This window comes from Xiphophorus couchianus, chromosome 7, assembly GCF_001444195.1.
Source record: "Xiphophorus couchianus chromosome 7, X_couchianus-1.0, whole genome shotgun sequence".
NCBI lineage: Eukaryota > Metazoa > Chordata > Actinopteri > Cyprinodontiformes > Poeciliidae > Xiphophorus > Xiphophorus couchianus.
In genome coordinates this window covers 2,756,159-2,770,904 of record NC_040234.1, presented here as the reverse complement: position 1 = coordinate 2,770,904, position 14,746 = coordinate 2,756,159, and the positions used below count along the sequence as shown (strand labels likewise).

Here is a 14,746-nt window from a genome sequence, read left to right as displayed (position 1 = left end):
AAGCAGCTTGTCTTTCATGGAGGTTTCTGACTCCGGTCTCTCAGATGTGAGCAGCAGTTGGTGGAGGGCTTTTATTCGATTGTGGCCAAAAAGTCTGGATATCATCAGGCCTGCTCTGGGCTCTGTAAACAGAGTGGGCATTGAATACATTAGCCCCCACATCGATTTGAATCTTTCTCTCCAAACATCGCCTCTCCAGCTTTTGTTCTGCTCCTCCGACTGAACTTCCGCCTTTGCTCTTTAATCTTTTCCTCTTGTTCTCTCGCTGTCAGTCACCCTCAGTCCTTTTCAGCTCTTAGCGACACTTAAAGATAACGACTGCTCGCCGTGTCAATTTAAATGAAGTTGATGACAAAAAGATGCCTGCGAAGTTGGGCCGTAACTGATGGAACACAGAATTCCTGCTTGTTTGAGGGAGTTTGGTCTGATTGCTTCGTGGCCAAAATGCAGCAGTCTGTGAGGGAGATGAGCTGAACACATATCACCTGAGGATAAAAGCAATCTGTCTCCACAGGTACGAACAGTCTCAGATTCACTTCAATCATAATGTAAAAAAATCAAATAACAGAGAAAGAAGGCAAATGTTTCCTGCTTTAAAAGAAAAAAAAATCGTTATTTTCAAAAGAAGTGGGAACACAACAGAGCATTACGCTTCAGGCATATCTAGAAATGATCTACTTTTTGTCTTTTCTCATTTCTTCTTGCTTTGAGTGACATTTTTATGTCATCAGTTAAAACTGGGAGTGTTTGTCACTACCACTGGAAACCAGTGGCGTCACTAGGCCTAATTTAGGGAGGCTCCAAAAATATTCTCAGGCCCCAATAAATAATTTGGTGGCTCTTTGTTGTTGTTATTTCTGTTTTTCATTGGTGGGTGGTGAACTTTAATAAATAATCACATAAATGTGTCAGTTTCCCTTTACTTCATATAGTTTAGGTATTAAATATGGTTAGAATTGTTCAGAAAGTGATACAAGCATAAACGTTTTCACGAATGTTCTTTAAAAACCTACTTTTTATAAAAACCTACTTTGCATCATTGTTGCCTTCACTCTTTCATGCATCTTTGAGAAATCCTTTATTCTCCATGGCAACTATTGAGCTGTTCAAAACACCTGGGTGGACATAGCCCCTCCTTCGAGACACAGCTTTGATCTTCAGGTCTTCGTCCTCACAGAACAGCCCCCCCACCCCCCATTCCCTCCCCAACTCCTTCAGACTAGCCATTAGCAATTAGCAAACACCTGGTGGAACTGCTCATCTGCTGAGCTCATTATAGGAGCTACTTCTCAATGAAACGCTGGTAAAAACAAAAAATGTTGTTAAAGGGTTAACAGAGGAGCCATGTGGTGATGACTTCCTGAAGGCTGAGTTTCAGAAAGAGCAGGAGTTTCTTAGAGTGACAGAGGCCCAATTTAAAGGTGTTAAATTACTAAATCAAATTTCTTATAAGTCATATTTAACATATACAACATTTTCTAACAACCTAGGTTAACATACTGTAGTTACGTGACTGTGCTGAAAAATGTCACTATGTGAATAAAAAACACACAGTACTGCCCCTTTAAAAGTGAAAAAGGATTTTTTTTTTTTTTTGCATTTTTGTTGCTGCTTGAGAGGACAGCAAATACCTGGTGGAACTGCGCAAAAGCCCAAAACGTTTGCTCACATCCTGTGTGTCTCCTGGGGGGCCTGAGCTCCTGCTTGTCCTTAAAAGCTAGTCACGCCCCTGCTGGAAACAGAGCAGGCTGACGGGCGTCATGTACCTCCAAAGAGAAAGCAAGACGGACTGCAGGTTTCTTTCTTTATTTATGTATCACCGCAAAGCCGTGCTGATTTGTTACCCAAGCTCAGCTTCATATTCACCCATATGATGTTCTGTCAATTTATGTGACAATTTAAGTGCCTGTTGCCTTGCGTGTGCGTGTGTGTTTTTGTGTGTGTGTTAGGGGGAGGCTGAGGCGGGTGGGGCGGGGCAGGGCATGGCAGCGTGGTGCCCGGCTGGTGGTTGTTGCCTGGCAGGCTGTCCTGTCGCCTCGGCTCCGGTCTGATCAGCACCAGCAGACCCAGTTAGCGCTGAGCTGAGAGTGCAAAAGCATGTCAAGCAACACACAGCTGTTTACACACCAGGCCACAAACAATCCGCACCGACTCGTCTCGCTCCTGATAAATAATACACACGTCAACAGACGGCCACTGCAGTAATGGGTGTGTGTGTGTGTGTGTGTGTGTGTGTGTGTGTGTGTTGGGAGGAGGACCGGGGTTGGCGGGGGGGTCTGCGAGATTTGACAGGAAATATAAATGAGGAGACACTGAACGTTTTTAGCTATTTATGTTTGTGCATCATTAATTTATGCTCTAAAGCTTCAGTCCAGATTACTTTCTCTGGATTCTAGACATTTTCCTCATGAGGTGGATGAATTACAGGCTTAGCAATAGTAAAAAGCAGTTAGAATAATAAAAAATAAATAAATCAGTTTTTGGTTATAAAAACAAAAAAACAAACATTAACCACATAAACTGGAACTCAAACCAGTAGCATTTACAGGAACCAACTACTGGTCTGATACAATTGATTAGACTGGGCAAATGTAAACAACACAACAAAGTTTGTTAATAATTTCACTTTCATGAGATAGAGACAAAAAAAATCTAAAAAGTAAAATACTGTTGACGATATATTTTCACTGAACAAGTTGAATCAATTTAAATGTTTAAGATCTGTTTTACAGGAGATGCTTGAGACAATAGAGTAGATATATAAAAAGACAAGAGATTCACTGAAAATGTATCACAGTAAGTGTTAACAACACTCTTCAGTGTGGACGGTGTTGCTGCAGGAAGGTTAGGCCAAAGTTCGATATTTTCTGAGTCAGTGAGGTGTTTAAATGGACAGTATTATTGTCTTCCAGGCATATTGAGCCATTTTACAACACAGACAGGTGACTCTGTTACCTTCAGTTATGAAAATGCTGCATATATAAGAAACAATGTTAAAGACATTTGACTTTCCATCATAGCTATTTCTGATGCCTCAGAATTGGGCTCTGTGTCTTTAAGACACTCCTGCTCTTTTCCCCGCTCCCCGTTCAGCATGTCATCACAACAACGCTCCTGTTTGCTAACTGATGCTGTCGCTAGTCTGCAGGAGCTGAGTGGGGGAGGGCTGCTCTGTGGGGAACCAGGCTATGGACTGCAGCTCAGAGGAGGAGCTTTGGGGGAAAAGGCTGCGCTTTGTATGAGCAGGTGTTAAAACACCTTGAGTGGTTGCCACAGGAGATTCAAGGATTGCTCAAACACACACGAAAAAATAAGGAATCACAGTCAATATGACATTAATAGGCAGGAAATGTTAGTGGTCTCTGAAAATGCATTCTCTCCTGAATCTTATGTTTTCAAGGTCTTCCTGCAGCACCAGTGCATCCATTGTGCAGCATCACGCTCAAGTCTCACAGCGGCTTTTCAATGTTTACAGCAATCAGTCTGACTGCCTCACACCTCGTCACAGTTTAATGTTAATCTGTGGTCCAAATCACTCTGATGATCAGCCCAGGAGAGGAATGTCATGGTGAGAAAACTTTGATGAAATGTTGTGCTGACATTGATTTAAGATTTCCTTTGGCTCACAGCCAAGCCAGTTGGCTTTTTTAAAATTTATTTGTAAGGTCCTTATCTACAGCTATGGCTCAACAGTAGAAGCATAAATAACAATGTTGTTGGAAATGCTTATGATAAAGTGGATTTATAATTAAAGTTGAATGTGAAGTGAAATTAAATATGTGAAAGGAATCATGATGCAATGCGGCTGCAGTTCCCCTCCTCACCATCGGGGTCACCAGTTTCCCCCAGAGCCCGCGTGTGTCTGGGACAGAAGCTGCGTTTCCATTGCTAATGTGCAGAAAACTTTGTTGGTACTAAGTTAACACCAGATGGCAAAGGCAGCGTTTCCATTAAAAAAGAAACAGAATTAACATTTTTAGCGAAAAACAAGAGTTTTTTCTAAATTTCCATGTTTCCATTAAGCAAATTTATTTTCAAAATGTCAAAACGCAGTTATATTGCCAATGGAAACGCAACAAATCAGACCTTAAATTCTCCTATCAAATTTGCATTTTATAGATCACAACCTTTGTGTGGAAAGTGACATTCGCCACGTTTAGAAATGGGATCCATAATTCCTTTAGAGTTCCTCTGCTGGTCTCTGAACTGTTTAATGGTTTTCAATTCATGTTTCACCTGCAATGCACATTCTTTGAATGTATTCTTGCTGTCTACTCCACCATGTGGTTTCAGAATAGCAATATTTTACACCAAAATGTAGAATCATAGAAAGTGTCTTGACAGCCTGATTATGTAGGAAAAAAGCAGAAAAGGGAATATTTGTTTAAAAAGTTGGGAAAGTATCACTTTAAGTGGATGGGTTTGGTTTTAATTATACATGATTTCCATGATGTAAACTATATGTCTGCTTCAGGGAGGAAGTTTACGTGTATTTGTTGATGAAAGATGAACAAAAGAGAAGTCTGAGTTAAACAAGCCTCTCCAAGTGAAACAGGAACATCAGTGCTTTTTGAAAATATATGGCAGAGAACTGTAGGCTTCGTTTTGTGTCTGCAACACATTAGGCACATTAACGTCTAAAGAGTATCAGTGTTTTAATGCTTGAAGATGTTTGCCGAAGCTGTAATGGAGTAATAAGGTTCAGTTGTGGAAACTTTCAAGAAATCATCCAGGTCAGCCGCACAGTGGGGCAGGTGGACAAGGTCGGCCTAAAGTCAAGTATGATAACTGTCTTAAAATGTCGCCCATGAATAATAACTTACAATCACGGTGAGAATAAAGTACGCCCTGCACTCGTTTCAGTTATAGAGTTTTACAATCAGGACGTGATTAAAATATTCTCTATCAAGTTCAAATTTTTTATTTTACTTTTGATTTTTTTTGCACAAAACATTCAACAAGTTCCACACCAGCTGCGTTTCCATTACAAATGTGTGCAAAACTTTGTGGATATTATATAAATGGTGAAAAAACACAATTTTGTTACTGTGGTGTTCCCATGAGAGGAAAAATTAAAATCACACTTGAATAAGTTATTCCAGACATTAAATGAGATAATTAAATAAGACATTAAAACACGGTATGCCGTCTTCTTCCTGTTTTCCCCCAGTTCATTAGTAACATCCGGTTGTTGATCATGTCATGCGTTTCCTTTGTAGTTTTGTGAAACACACTAATTTTGATGCAGCTGAAAAACCTCCTCACCCCAGCGCCAAAGCTTTTTTTTTAATCAAAAAACAAAGTTTTTGTTGTTGTTAATTGGCCTGTTTCCATTGAGCAAATTCATTTTTGTAATTCAAATTTACGCAATTGAGCATTTTCTATGCTCAACGGAAACACAGCTGCTGGAACTATTTATTAAACAGGAAGTCACAATGAAAAACCTGTGTGGAAAATCAACATCATGTCATCTGCTTGCGAATGCTTCGTTTTGGTTTCAGTTTATCCTTATTTTTTAATAGTTTATTAGTTTTCATTTTTACTGAGTAGATTATTATCTTACTATCAAAGAGTTTCGTGACTAAAGTTACTAAACTGTATATGAGGAATTCTCTGTATTGAAGAAATGTTTTCTGTTTATTCTATATGGTGCAGGACACACAGTACACAGTAATACAGTAATAGAGTAAGAACAAGACACTGAGTTATCCAAGTACTAAATATGCAGCAGTGATCAAATGACATCAAATTTACATACAAATAGATTTATTCTACTTTACATTCAGATGTCATTTTTTCTCTGATCACTAGAATTATATTCAGGTTCAAACTTCTTAACCTCTTATCTGTATGGACTGAAAATGCTACAGAATCCATGTAAGAATATGTTAAAAGTGGCTCATCCAGCATACTGTTTACTAAAGCCAAGCAATCACACCAGAATTATCTTTATTTAAAATGATTCTAGCCAAATACTCTATGTCCTTATTGCTCGCTCCAACACCAGGTGACTTGGATGTTCACCACATGGACAGACGTGTTATTTCTCCCTTTTCAGATGTTTGTTTTTTTTAAAAACTGTATTTCGGTGAAATCCCTGTTTTAGAAATGTGTCAATTTTTACAATTGCTAAAAAACATCATGCACCCCTGGCTGTTCCTTTAATGGTCTGAAGTATTTGATGTGATGTTTGAAGAGGGCCAACGGAGCCCAGCATCTGGACGGGAGCCGAGCTGCAGCTCTGAACGGGTTAAAACGCAGCGAAGGAGAAGGAAGCATTTGCTGAGGAGAAAGAAAAAAAAAAAAAAGCCCCGATCTCCTTTATTGTTGAGTTTAATTAAATTTTCAGCTCTAATTACAATTAAGCCACTTAGTATGTATAATAATGTTTGCATCACAGAGCAGCACAGATGCAGTCCATCAACGCAATTAAATATTAAAATGGCTGTGGCTGTATTAATAGCAGCATGATGTGCTAAGTCTGTGACAGTGTGTGTGTGGGGGATTGAGGGTGTGTGTGTGTGTGTGTGTGTATAAACCAGCCAAGGCACTGCAGAGGGGGGATTCCCTTGGTAGCAGTGTTGTCGCTTAGAGACCTGCAGCTCCATCCTTCAGAGCGCCGCTGAGCGCAGTGTGGATGTGACCTATATTCACCGTGCGCTCTTTGTGCCAGACGAGCTTCACTAAAACGAGAGAGAGAAAAAAGAAGAAAACACAGCGCCATGGATCAAAAATCCCCATGAGTGTATGAATATTCCTGCGCTGCACAATCAGCGTACTGTAAGTTTAATGCAAAATTAGTGTTTTGGTACAAAATAATTCATGACTGAACATAATGAGGGTGTTTTTAAGTGAAAGTGAAGATCTGCTTAATTCACCTCTGCTCCTCTACCTCCCTGGTTGAGCTTCCTGTTTCCAGCTGCGTGCGAACTGCCCCCAATGCAAACCGGGGCTGTCATGGAAATTGTTCCTCATTTACGATCATCTGAACATGCTGAGAATTCACATTGTTTCATTACATTACAGAGGCAAGACAGAGATAAGTAATGAAAAATTTATTTTACAAATGATCATTTAAAACAAAGTTCACTTTGTAATTTAACACCTTGAGATTGGCCCTCTGTCTCTTTAAGAAACTCCTGCTCTTTCTGAAACTTCACCTTCAGGAAGTCATCACAATATGGCTCCTCTATTAGCCCTTTAGCAACGTTTTTTACCAGAGTTTCACTGAGAAGTAATGACCTCAGCAGATGAGCAGTTTCACCAAGTGTTTGCCAATTGCTGCTGGCTAGTCTGAAGGAGCTGAGTGGGGGAGTCAAGGGAAGGGCTGCTCTGTGAGGATGAAGCTTGGAAGCTTCAAAATTGCAGCTCAGAGGCGGAGCTCCGTCCTTGAAGGCGGAGCTAGGTTCACCCAGGCATTTTGCACAGCTGAATGGTTGCCATGAGTGATTAAAAGAGTTCTCAAACATAAATGAAACAATCAAAGCAACAATACATATATGTTTATGATATGACATTATAACATGATGTAAAGCTAAAAAATTTCAATTTTAAATATTACTGCCCCTTTAAGTGGACTTCAGGTTACTGCCTGCAGATGGAGGTCGTACCACCGGTAAAGAAATGTCTCTTTTCATTGATTGGTGAAATGTCTTTGCTTACTACAGAAAGCCAGGTTTGCCTTTTGCTCTCACTTGACCTGTAACATAGTTATTGGATCAAAAAAAAAAAAAAACAGGATTTCTGTAAAAGCAGTGAAGACGTGGTTTTGTGGAGTAAGTTGTTCATCTTCGGGCCGTCTCTGAAGCGAGCCATGATGGTCGCTGGAATGCGCTGGGAAAGCTCAGCAGCAAAGTGGAGTGGCGGGGCCCGCGTCTGGGCCAGGCCAGGCATGCACTGGTAAATATAGCCGCCGCTGAGGCAGTCTAAATACAAGGCTCCTCTTTGCTGTAATGGATGGGTGTCGCTGACCTGTGGTGCAATCATTCTAGATTCCACTGAAATATCATTGCACAGTGGCAAACAAACAAAGCAGAAAAACAAAGGCATCGGAGCAGGGAGTGCTAATCATGAGGCATGGCGAGGCGTCTGTGGCCAAGGCGGTGGAGATGCTGGATTGGCGTGTGTGTGTGTGTGTGTGTGTGTGTGTGAGAGAGAGAGCGAGCGAGAGAGAAAATCTGTGCAGCAGCAACTGTAACAACCAGCACCGATTCTTCTTAAAGACTAAAGCAGTCCCCTCTATAGCAGAGGGGATGCAAAAAGAAAGTATGTGGGCGTGCGCGCGCGCGTGTGTGTGTGTGCAGCTTGGGTGTACGTGCTGAATGAATCCAGAGATATTTATGACCAGGGATTAGCCTGAGGACGCTCTGTGGAGTCCAAAGGTCGCTCTGCTGTCTGTTCCTCAGGGTTTCTGGGAGCATCATTAACCAGCAGGTAACTGCTGGCTTATGAGTACAATTTAACGAGCTGGCTCGTCCTTTAACGTGGACTCACACACAGCACACCACTGACTGCTGCCGCTGCTGCCACACGGCCAGAACGGACGTGTCACATGAATTCACACACCTCAGTCAGAGTGGGGATGTGTTCATGTTTCACACACAGACACACACACGAGAAAATAATAATAAACACACACACAGTCATCAGCTGCCACAGGCTGTGCTGATTTGCAGGGCAGCTCCTGTAGAACAGCAAGCTGACGTGAAACAGTTTACACACACAATCAGTATTAATAGTAAAAACCCACGGGCCTCTGATCGTCATCACACGATCATGAAGCGCAACTGATTAGGGCTGTGTGTGTTCGTATAGGTTTGAGAGAGAAAGATGGAGCAGGAAAGAGAAGCAGGAAGCAGCGTAGCGTGAGGGGCACACCTGTTAGGGACACACACACGCACGCACACACCCACACATCCACACACACACACTAGCAGGCAGAGCCACCAGCACAGCAGGTTAGCCCGACAGCAGGGCCTCCTGGTCCGGTAGGTGAGGTGTGACTGGGGACTACTGGGAGGGAGTGGTCCACAGAATGCATGAAGAATCATTTCACTACATTACATTACAAATCTTTGCCAGTGTTCTGCTGTGGAAAAAACACAATTGAATTGTAATCACTCGCCTGTTCACATGATAAGTCATTAATATCATGGTAGCAATGGATGTAAACAGTTACATGAGATATTCATATCTCACCACCACCATGATGATTAGCTCATCATCTATCAGCCAATCAGAGCAGACGTCAGTGTCTTATTCAGGAGTCAGAGCGACAAGCCCCGCCTACTTGGGAGCTCTTACGTATGCAGTGTTTTGGGAAAATTCATCTTGTGTGATGTGAAAAGTGTTTTGATATGACCGAAAAACCATTTCCACTGAGGAAATTAAGTTTCGTATTTTCAATGTGTGCAGTTTTATGGTTAATGGAAAGTAAGCTAGTGATGTACTTCATGGACAGGAAGTGAAAGCTGCGTCATGTTTTGCCCGCTCTGGGTTATTGAATTTACTAAAGTACTCACTCACCCTTTTCACATCTGACTACGTTATGACAGCTCTCAGTGTATTTAACAGGTCATTTCTAATCTAGACTACTGTCCCACAATCTTTGGACAGGGCTCCATAGAACCTGACTTCATGCTGAGGAGTCAGCTCAGTAATTTGCTAAAAGTTTGTGGAACCAAATCAGATTGAAAAGTTCCAACACTCTGGCTCTTAAAGACCAGAAACACGACTGTCACAGACCAACATGCAGCAGTGCACAATCATGTATTGGAGAGAAAATCAGACATTTCTTATTAAATTATTATTAATAAAAGTGTGAAAAGTGTGACATTCATTTATATGTTACAGAGCAGCCCTCCCACCACTCAGCTCCTTCAGACTAGCCAGCAGCAATCAGCAAACACCTGGTGGAACTGAGCATCAGCTGAGATCATTATAGGAGCTACTTCTCACTGCAACACTGGTAAAAATGTTAACGTTTTATTAGGGGAACCATATTGGGATGACTTCCTGAAGAGTTCTTAAAGAGACAGAGGCCCAATTTCAAGGTGTTAAATTGTGAAATTTCTTTTAAGTCATATTTGATATATGCGGCATTTTTATAACAACTGAAGGTAACAGATAGTTCATTGTGCTATAAAATGGCTCTATGTGTCTGGAAAATACATAATACTGAAAATGTAAAGGTATTTTCTTCCAGTTCAGAGGTACATACATGTTACTTTTCTATGCTAATATTTACTTGTGTTTAATTTAGTCACTTTTTCCTCCTCACATGAAACATCTCAGTGTCTTACCTTTTGCCTGTTTTTAAATACTATTCAAACAGAAAACAAACTTTCTTATTCTTCATTCAGCCATTTCTCCTCCCTTCCTCCCTTCCTTTCTCCCATTTCCCTGGATGCAGCAGTGGACCAGATGCCGCCTTGTGGGACCCTCATATCTCCTCATTGCTCCACACAGACTGCTCCACATTGGTTCATAATTAATGAAATTAGCAGCTTTGTCTGCTGAGAAGACTCCTGCATCTGTCTCAGACTGATGGAAGAAAGACAAATGGGGTAGAGGGAGCCCCCCACCCCACCCCACACACACACACTTACCACCCTCCACCCCACAAAGGAGACGGGGGAGCAGAGAGGAGGGAGATTGATGAGGAAGACACAACTGATTAACAGGACTGGCAGTAATGAGTAAAGAGAGTGAGAAGAAATGTTTTCAGGAAGTTTGAGCGTGAACACCGAGTCATGTCTCCAGGTCTCCTGGAGTAATGCGGTCTACACATGCTTCTGCTGGCTGCTTTCATAGTCTGTCAGCTTTATGGTTGTGTTAGCAGCCAGTTAATTAGAAGTATTGAAAAGAGTAGATCAATGACTCGCAGCGGCTGCTGCTGTTAGCACGCTTGCCAGATATTTGATTAGCCTCCCCTGCCATTAGCACGGATGCCGCGTGTCCCCGGAGGAGCCTCTGTGATGAAAGTGATTGTCTGACGGCTGTCCATCACCACCACAGCTGCATCACACACCCACACACACACACACCCACACACACACACACACACACCCACACACACACACACACACCCTGGGAAGCCTTGGAGTGTGAGGCCAGCAGCACATTCGCTGTAATATTGACTTTCTGGTATTAATCTCTATCTTCTGCTACCAGTCCTCTGGGTGTCTTTAGTCAGTTTGCATGGTTCCTGTCCCACCCAACCTCTAAGCTAACACACACACACACACCCTGACACCCCCACGAGCTGCGGTTTAGACTAGGTGAGTAAATTGTTTTTTTGTTCTTGAGGTATTTATCAGCCGTGGTGCCGCCTGTTGGACCGGTGGCTTCCGTAATGGAATCTGATTAATGGCAGCTTATTAACAAAAGCTCTGTTGTTCGGGCCCTGAGGGCTCGCTGTAATTCTAGAGCCCCGCGCTGATATAATGGCCTATTTTAGGAGCGCCGTGATTAAGCACCATTAAAGCGCAGAGCGGAGCCAGGCCGCGGACAACTTCAATGGCAGCAAACGTAAACGCAGCCAAGTCCCCAGAGTCCCTCCATCCTTCTCTGCCCGTCTCACTCCGGCTCCCTCTCTGTCTGTCCGCCTCTGTTATTGAAACAGAGTGCTGTATTTATATTGAGTTTGGGGGAGGACGCTCGAAGGGGTGGGGGGCAAAATATATATACCTATATAAAAAATTCCCAAACACCGCAAATATATTATGCTGCCATGGCCATCGGCGGAACGGGAAGTCCATGTTGCTGCGAGAGTAGCAGAAAGCCGTTCGAAGAAAATATGACAGAGAATTAATCTCTGCTTATCTGTTTGTGCTGAATGTCATTATGCACACAGCATGTTAGGAGTAAGAGCTGGGTGGGGGTCTGGTGTTCAGCCAATCTGCATCATAACTGAGTGCTGAAGCTGGATCCATTTTGTCCTAACCTGAACGGTAATCTGGTTAGCGGGGGTTCAGACCACACAGTCAGACACCGACACAGCTGGCTCCGGGAGGGGACAGGGTGGGAGGGGAGCGTTTGCTGATAAAACCACATTTTGATGTTTGACTTCGAACTGTTATTTTTTCTTCTTCTCTTCTCTCTGTTTATTAGAGTTTCGCGTTAAAGCAACAAACACAAACTTCCATCACCGAGCTGCTCTAATCCTAAAGGAAATGACCGTCGTTTAGGGTCTTTTGTCTCGCTTACGTGGGTTAAGTTCTGATCAGGGCAAAGAGAACCGGGCTTTAAAGGGCTAGTTCACCCCTTTGAACTCCCATGATCTCCCAATCATGGGAGATTGAAGAAAAGTAGGAATCAAATGGGTTCGCTTTTTACAAGAACTCTAAATTTGATTCCATCAGCAGAACAACATTGGTTACTATATTAAGTAGTAACCAATGTCACTTAATGTTTGGTTAATGCTGCCAGCTGTAATTCAATTCAGTTTGATTCAGTTTCTCTAGCAGCAGTTCACAACACGTCATCTCAAGACACTTCACAAAAACAAAAAGTCATTTCCCATTGATCCTATGAATCAGTGCATTACGTTTAGTTCATTATTCTACTTAGTTTAAGACGTTTTCTATCTAAGGACACAGGGGATTGCATGGAGCCATTTACTAGCAGCATTCATTCCAGATGTAGCTCCTATAGAAAAAGAAGAAAAAAATAATCATCATCAATCTGCTGGGATAATTTCTAAACAACTTGGAGAAGAACAAAAACGTGCTGCGATACAAACAATGAATTTTAAATTATTTTAAACTCCTGAAGTAATCTAAAACAGGTGATCCATCCAACTAGCAGTTAGCCTTCCAAGTTAGCTTAATCCTTCCGAGGATTGAGCTAACCTGTTTGCTTTTCCTCCTTTCATACAAATTAGAACAATTTTCTTTGTCAAAGTTCTAGAAGTTAAAGTAACGTAATCTCACACGGTATCAGCTACACAGCTGATAGCAGGTGGCTGAGTAATCCTCTGGGCCCTCAGACTGCCACGGTCCTTTGCTGTTGCCCTGGTAAGCCTTTACTATAGTCCCATATTGCTTATGAAATCCATCTACTACAGGTAAGGTAACTATTCCTAACAACAACTTCACAGAAACTCTTAATAATATTCAGTTCTCTTAAGTATGGGCTTAAAGCAGGGGTGTCAAACTCAATTTCACCAGGGGCCACTTCAGCATATTGGCCACCCTCAACGGGCCACATTGACGGTATAAATCAGGAATGCCCAAGTTCAGTCCTCCAGACTGCAACTTTTAGATGCGTCCCTGCTAAAACATACCGCAGACAAAAAGTTGACTTCCCTCATTAGCAGCAACTCGGTTCTTTAGAGGCCTATGAATGAGTCAATGATCCAGGTGTGTTAGAGAAAGAACGCATCTAAAGTTGCAGAGTGATAGGTCTGGAAAACTAGACTTGGGCAACCCTAGCATAAATGTATGAAAATACAATGTTAAAAATAAATTAAACAACACCTCATATTGTTAAATAACTGATTTTATGTATTCAAGTTTTAAATATTACATTTGAGTTTGCATGGATGTAAAATTACTGCTCAGTTTAAAAATTACAGTATTTTTAAACTGAGCAGTTTAAAAATATGCTCAGTATTTTTAAACTGCTCAGCTAAACTTCGCTCTTTAGCTTGTTAGCTTGTCGATGTTTCAGTTTTATTCGCTGGGAAAATTATTCTTTGTCTGTTTAAAAGATAAGCAGACAAAGAATAAAAACAAGTTTTGATATTAACTCTCAACTTCATTCACAAAACCTTTTCGTTATTTATTACACAACGAACATGTATTTCACATAAGAACCAAACAATGAGGTGATGTTGCCTGTCCTTGAACACAACGCTGATCCTCTTCACCCTGTCACCAACTCACACATCCTCATTGTGTTGTGTTCTGTACATAAACAAAAAAACAAAACACAAGCAAAATCAATAAACTATATTCATATTCCAGTATACTGAATTTTGGTTTTACATTCATTCTATTTAAATTTAGTTTGTTCGTGCTTACCAATGTTTTCCCCTGGTCAGTTCGTCCATGTCTGGTTTTAGTTCTTGTGCTGAGGAAATCCGCAAAATGGCCTGTAGGTTTTCGTCAGTAATGCACGATCTGGTCTTGGTCTTGTTTAAACTCATTATTGAAAACATCTGTTCGCACAGATAGGTGCTTCTAAACGTGGACAAAACACAGGAGCTGCATGGAGTCGAAGCTGTGGCATCAAATCATGGGGCAGGAGACGGTAAAAGTCCTCGATTGAAACATCACGGGACTTCGCTCTTTAGCTTGTTAGCTTGTGAATGTTTCAGTTTTATTCGCTGGGAAAATTAATAATCAGCTTGAGGTGACTCTGCTGAATTCTAGTGGCGAGAAGCCGTAATGTTGGCTGGTAACAATCGGAAGGCATTATGGGAGATGTAGTTTGTAGTCAATTCGTGCTCAAAACCTATTTTAAGTCAATCAATGGGGCTGTAAAACGGTGGTGGGGGAGAGGGCCACATAAAATGACGTAGCGGGCCACATGTGGCCCGCGGGCCTTGAGTTTGACACATGTGGCTTAAAGCAAAGGGTATGGAAACTGAGACAAGACCAAACATCCACAAAAACTGAAGCTTACTTTAGGATTCGGTCCTGTCTGTTGCTTAATGGAATCTAAGATGGTACATTGCTGTGGTTTTCCAGGTTATATGTATGATGGGAAATTTTGTGGAGGAACAGCGACTCAGAAACAGTGT

The 14,746-nt window shown here is 41.7% G+C and overlaps 1 long non-coding RNA gene across 1 annotated transcript; it reads right to left on the bottom strand.

Moving 5' to 3' along the window:
* Window positions 1-208: 208 nt before the first annotated feature.
* Window positions 209-14,336, bottom strand: LOC114148470 (uncharacterized). The gene is made up of 4 exons (XR_003596286.1): window positions 14,025-14,336; window positions 13,751-13,907; window positions 12,767-12,768; window positions 209-219 (listed from the first exon to the last, which is right to left on the bottom strand). It is a non-coding gene; the product is annotated as an uncharacterized LOC114148470 (long non-coding RNA).
* Window positions 14,337-14,746: the final 410 nt, after the last annotated feature.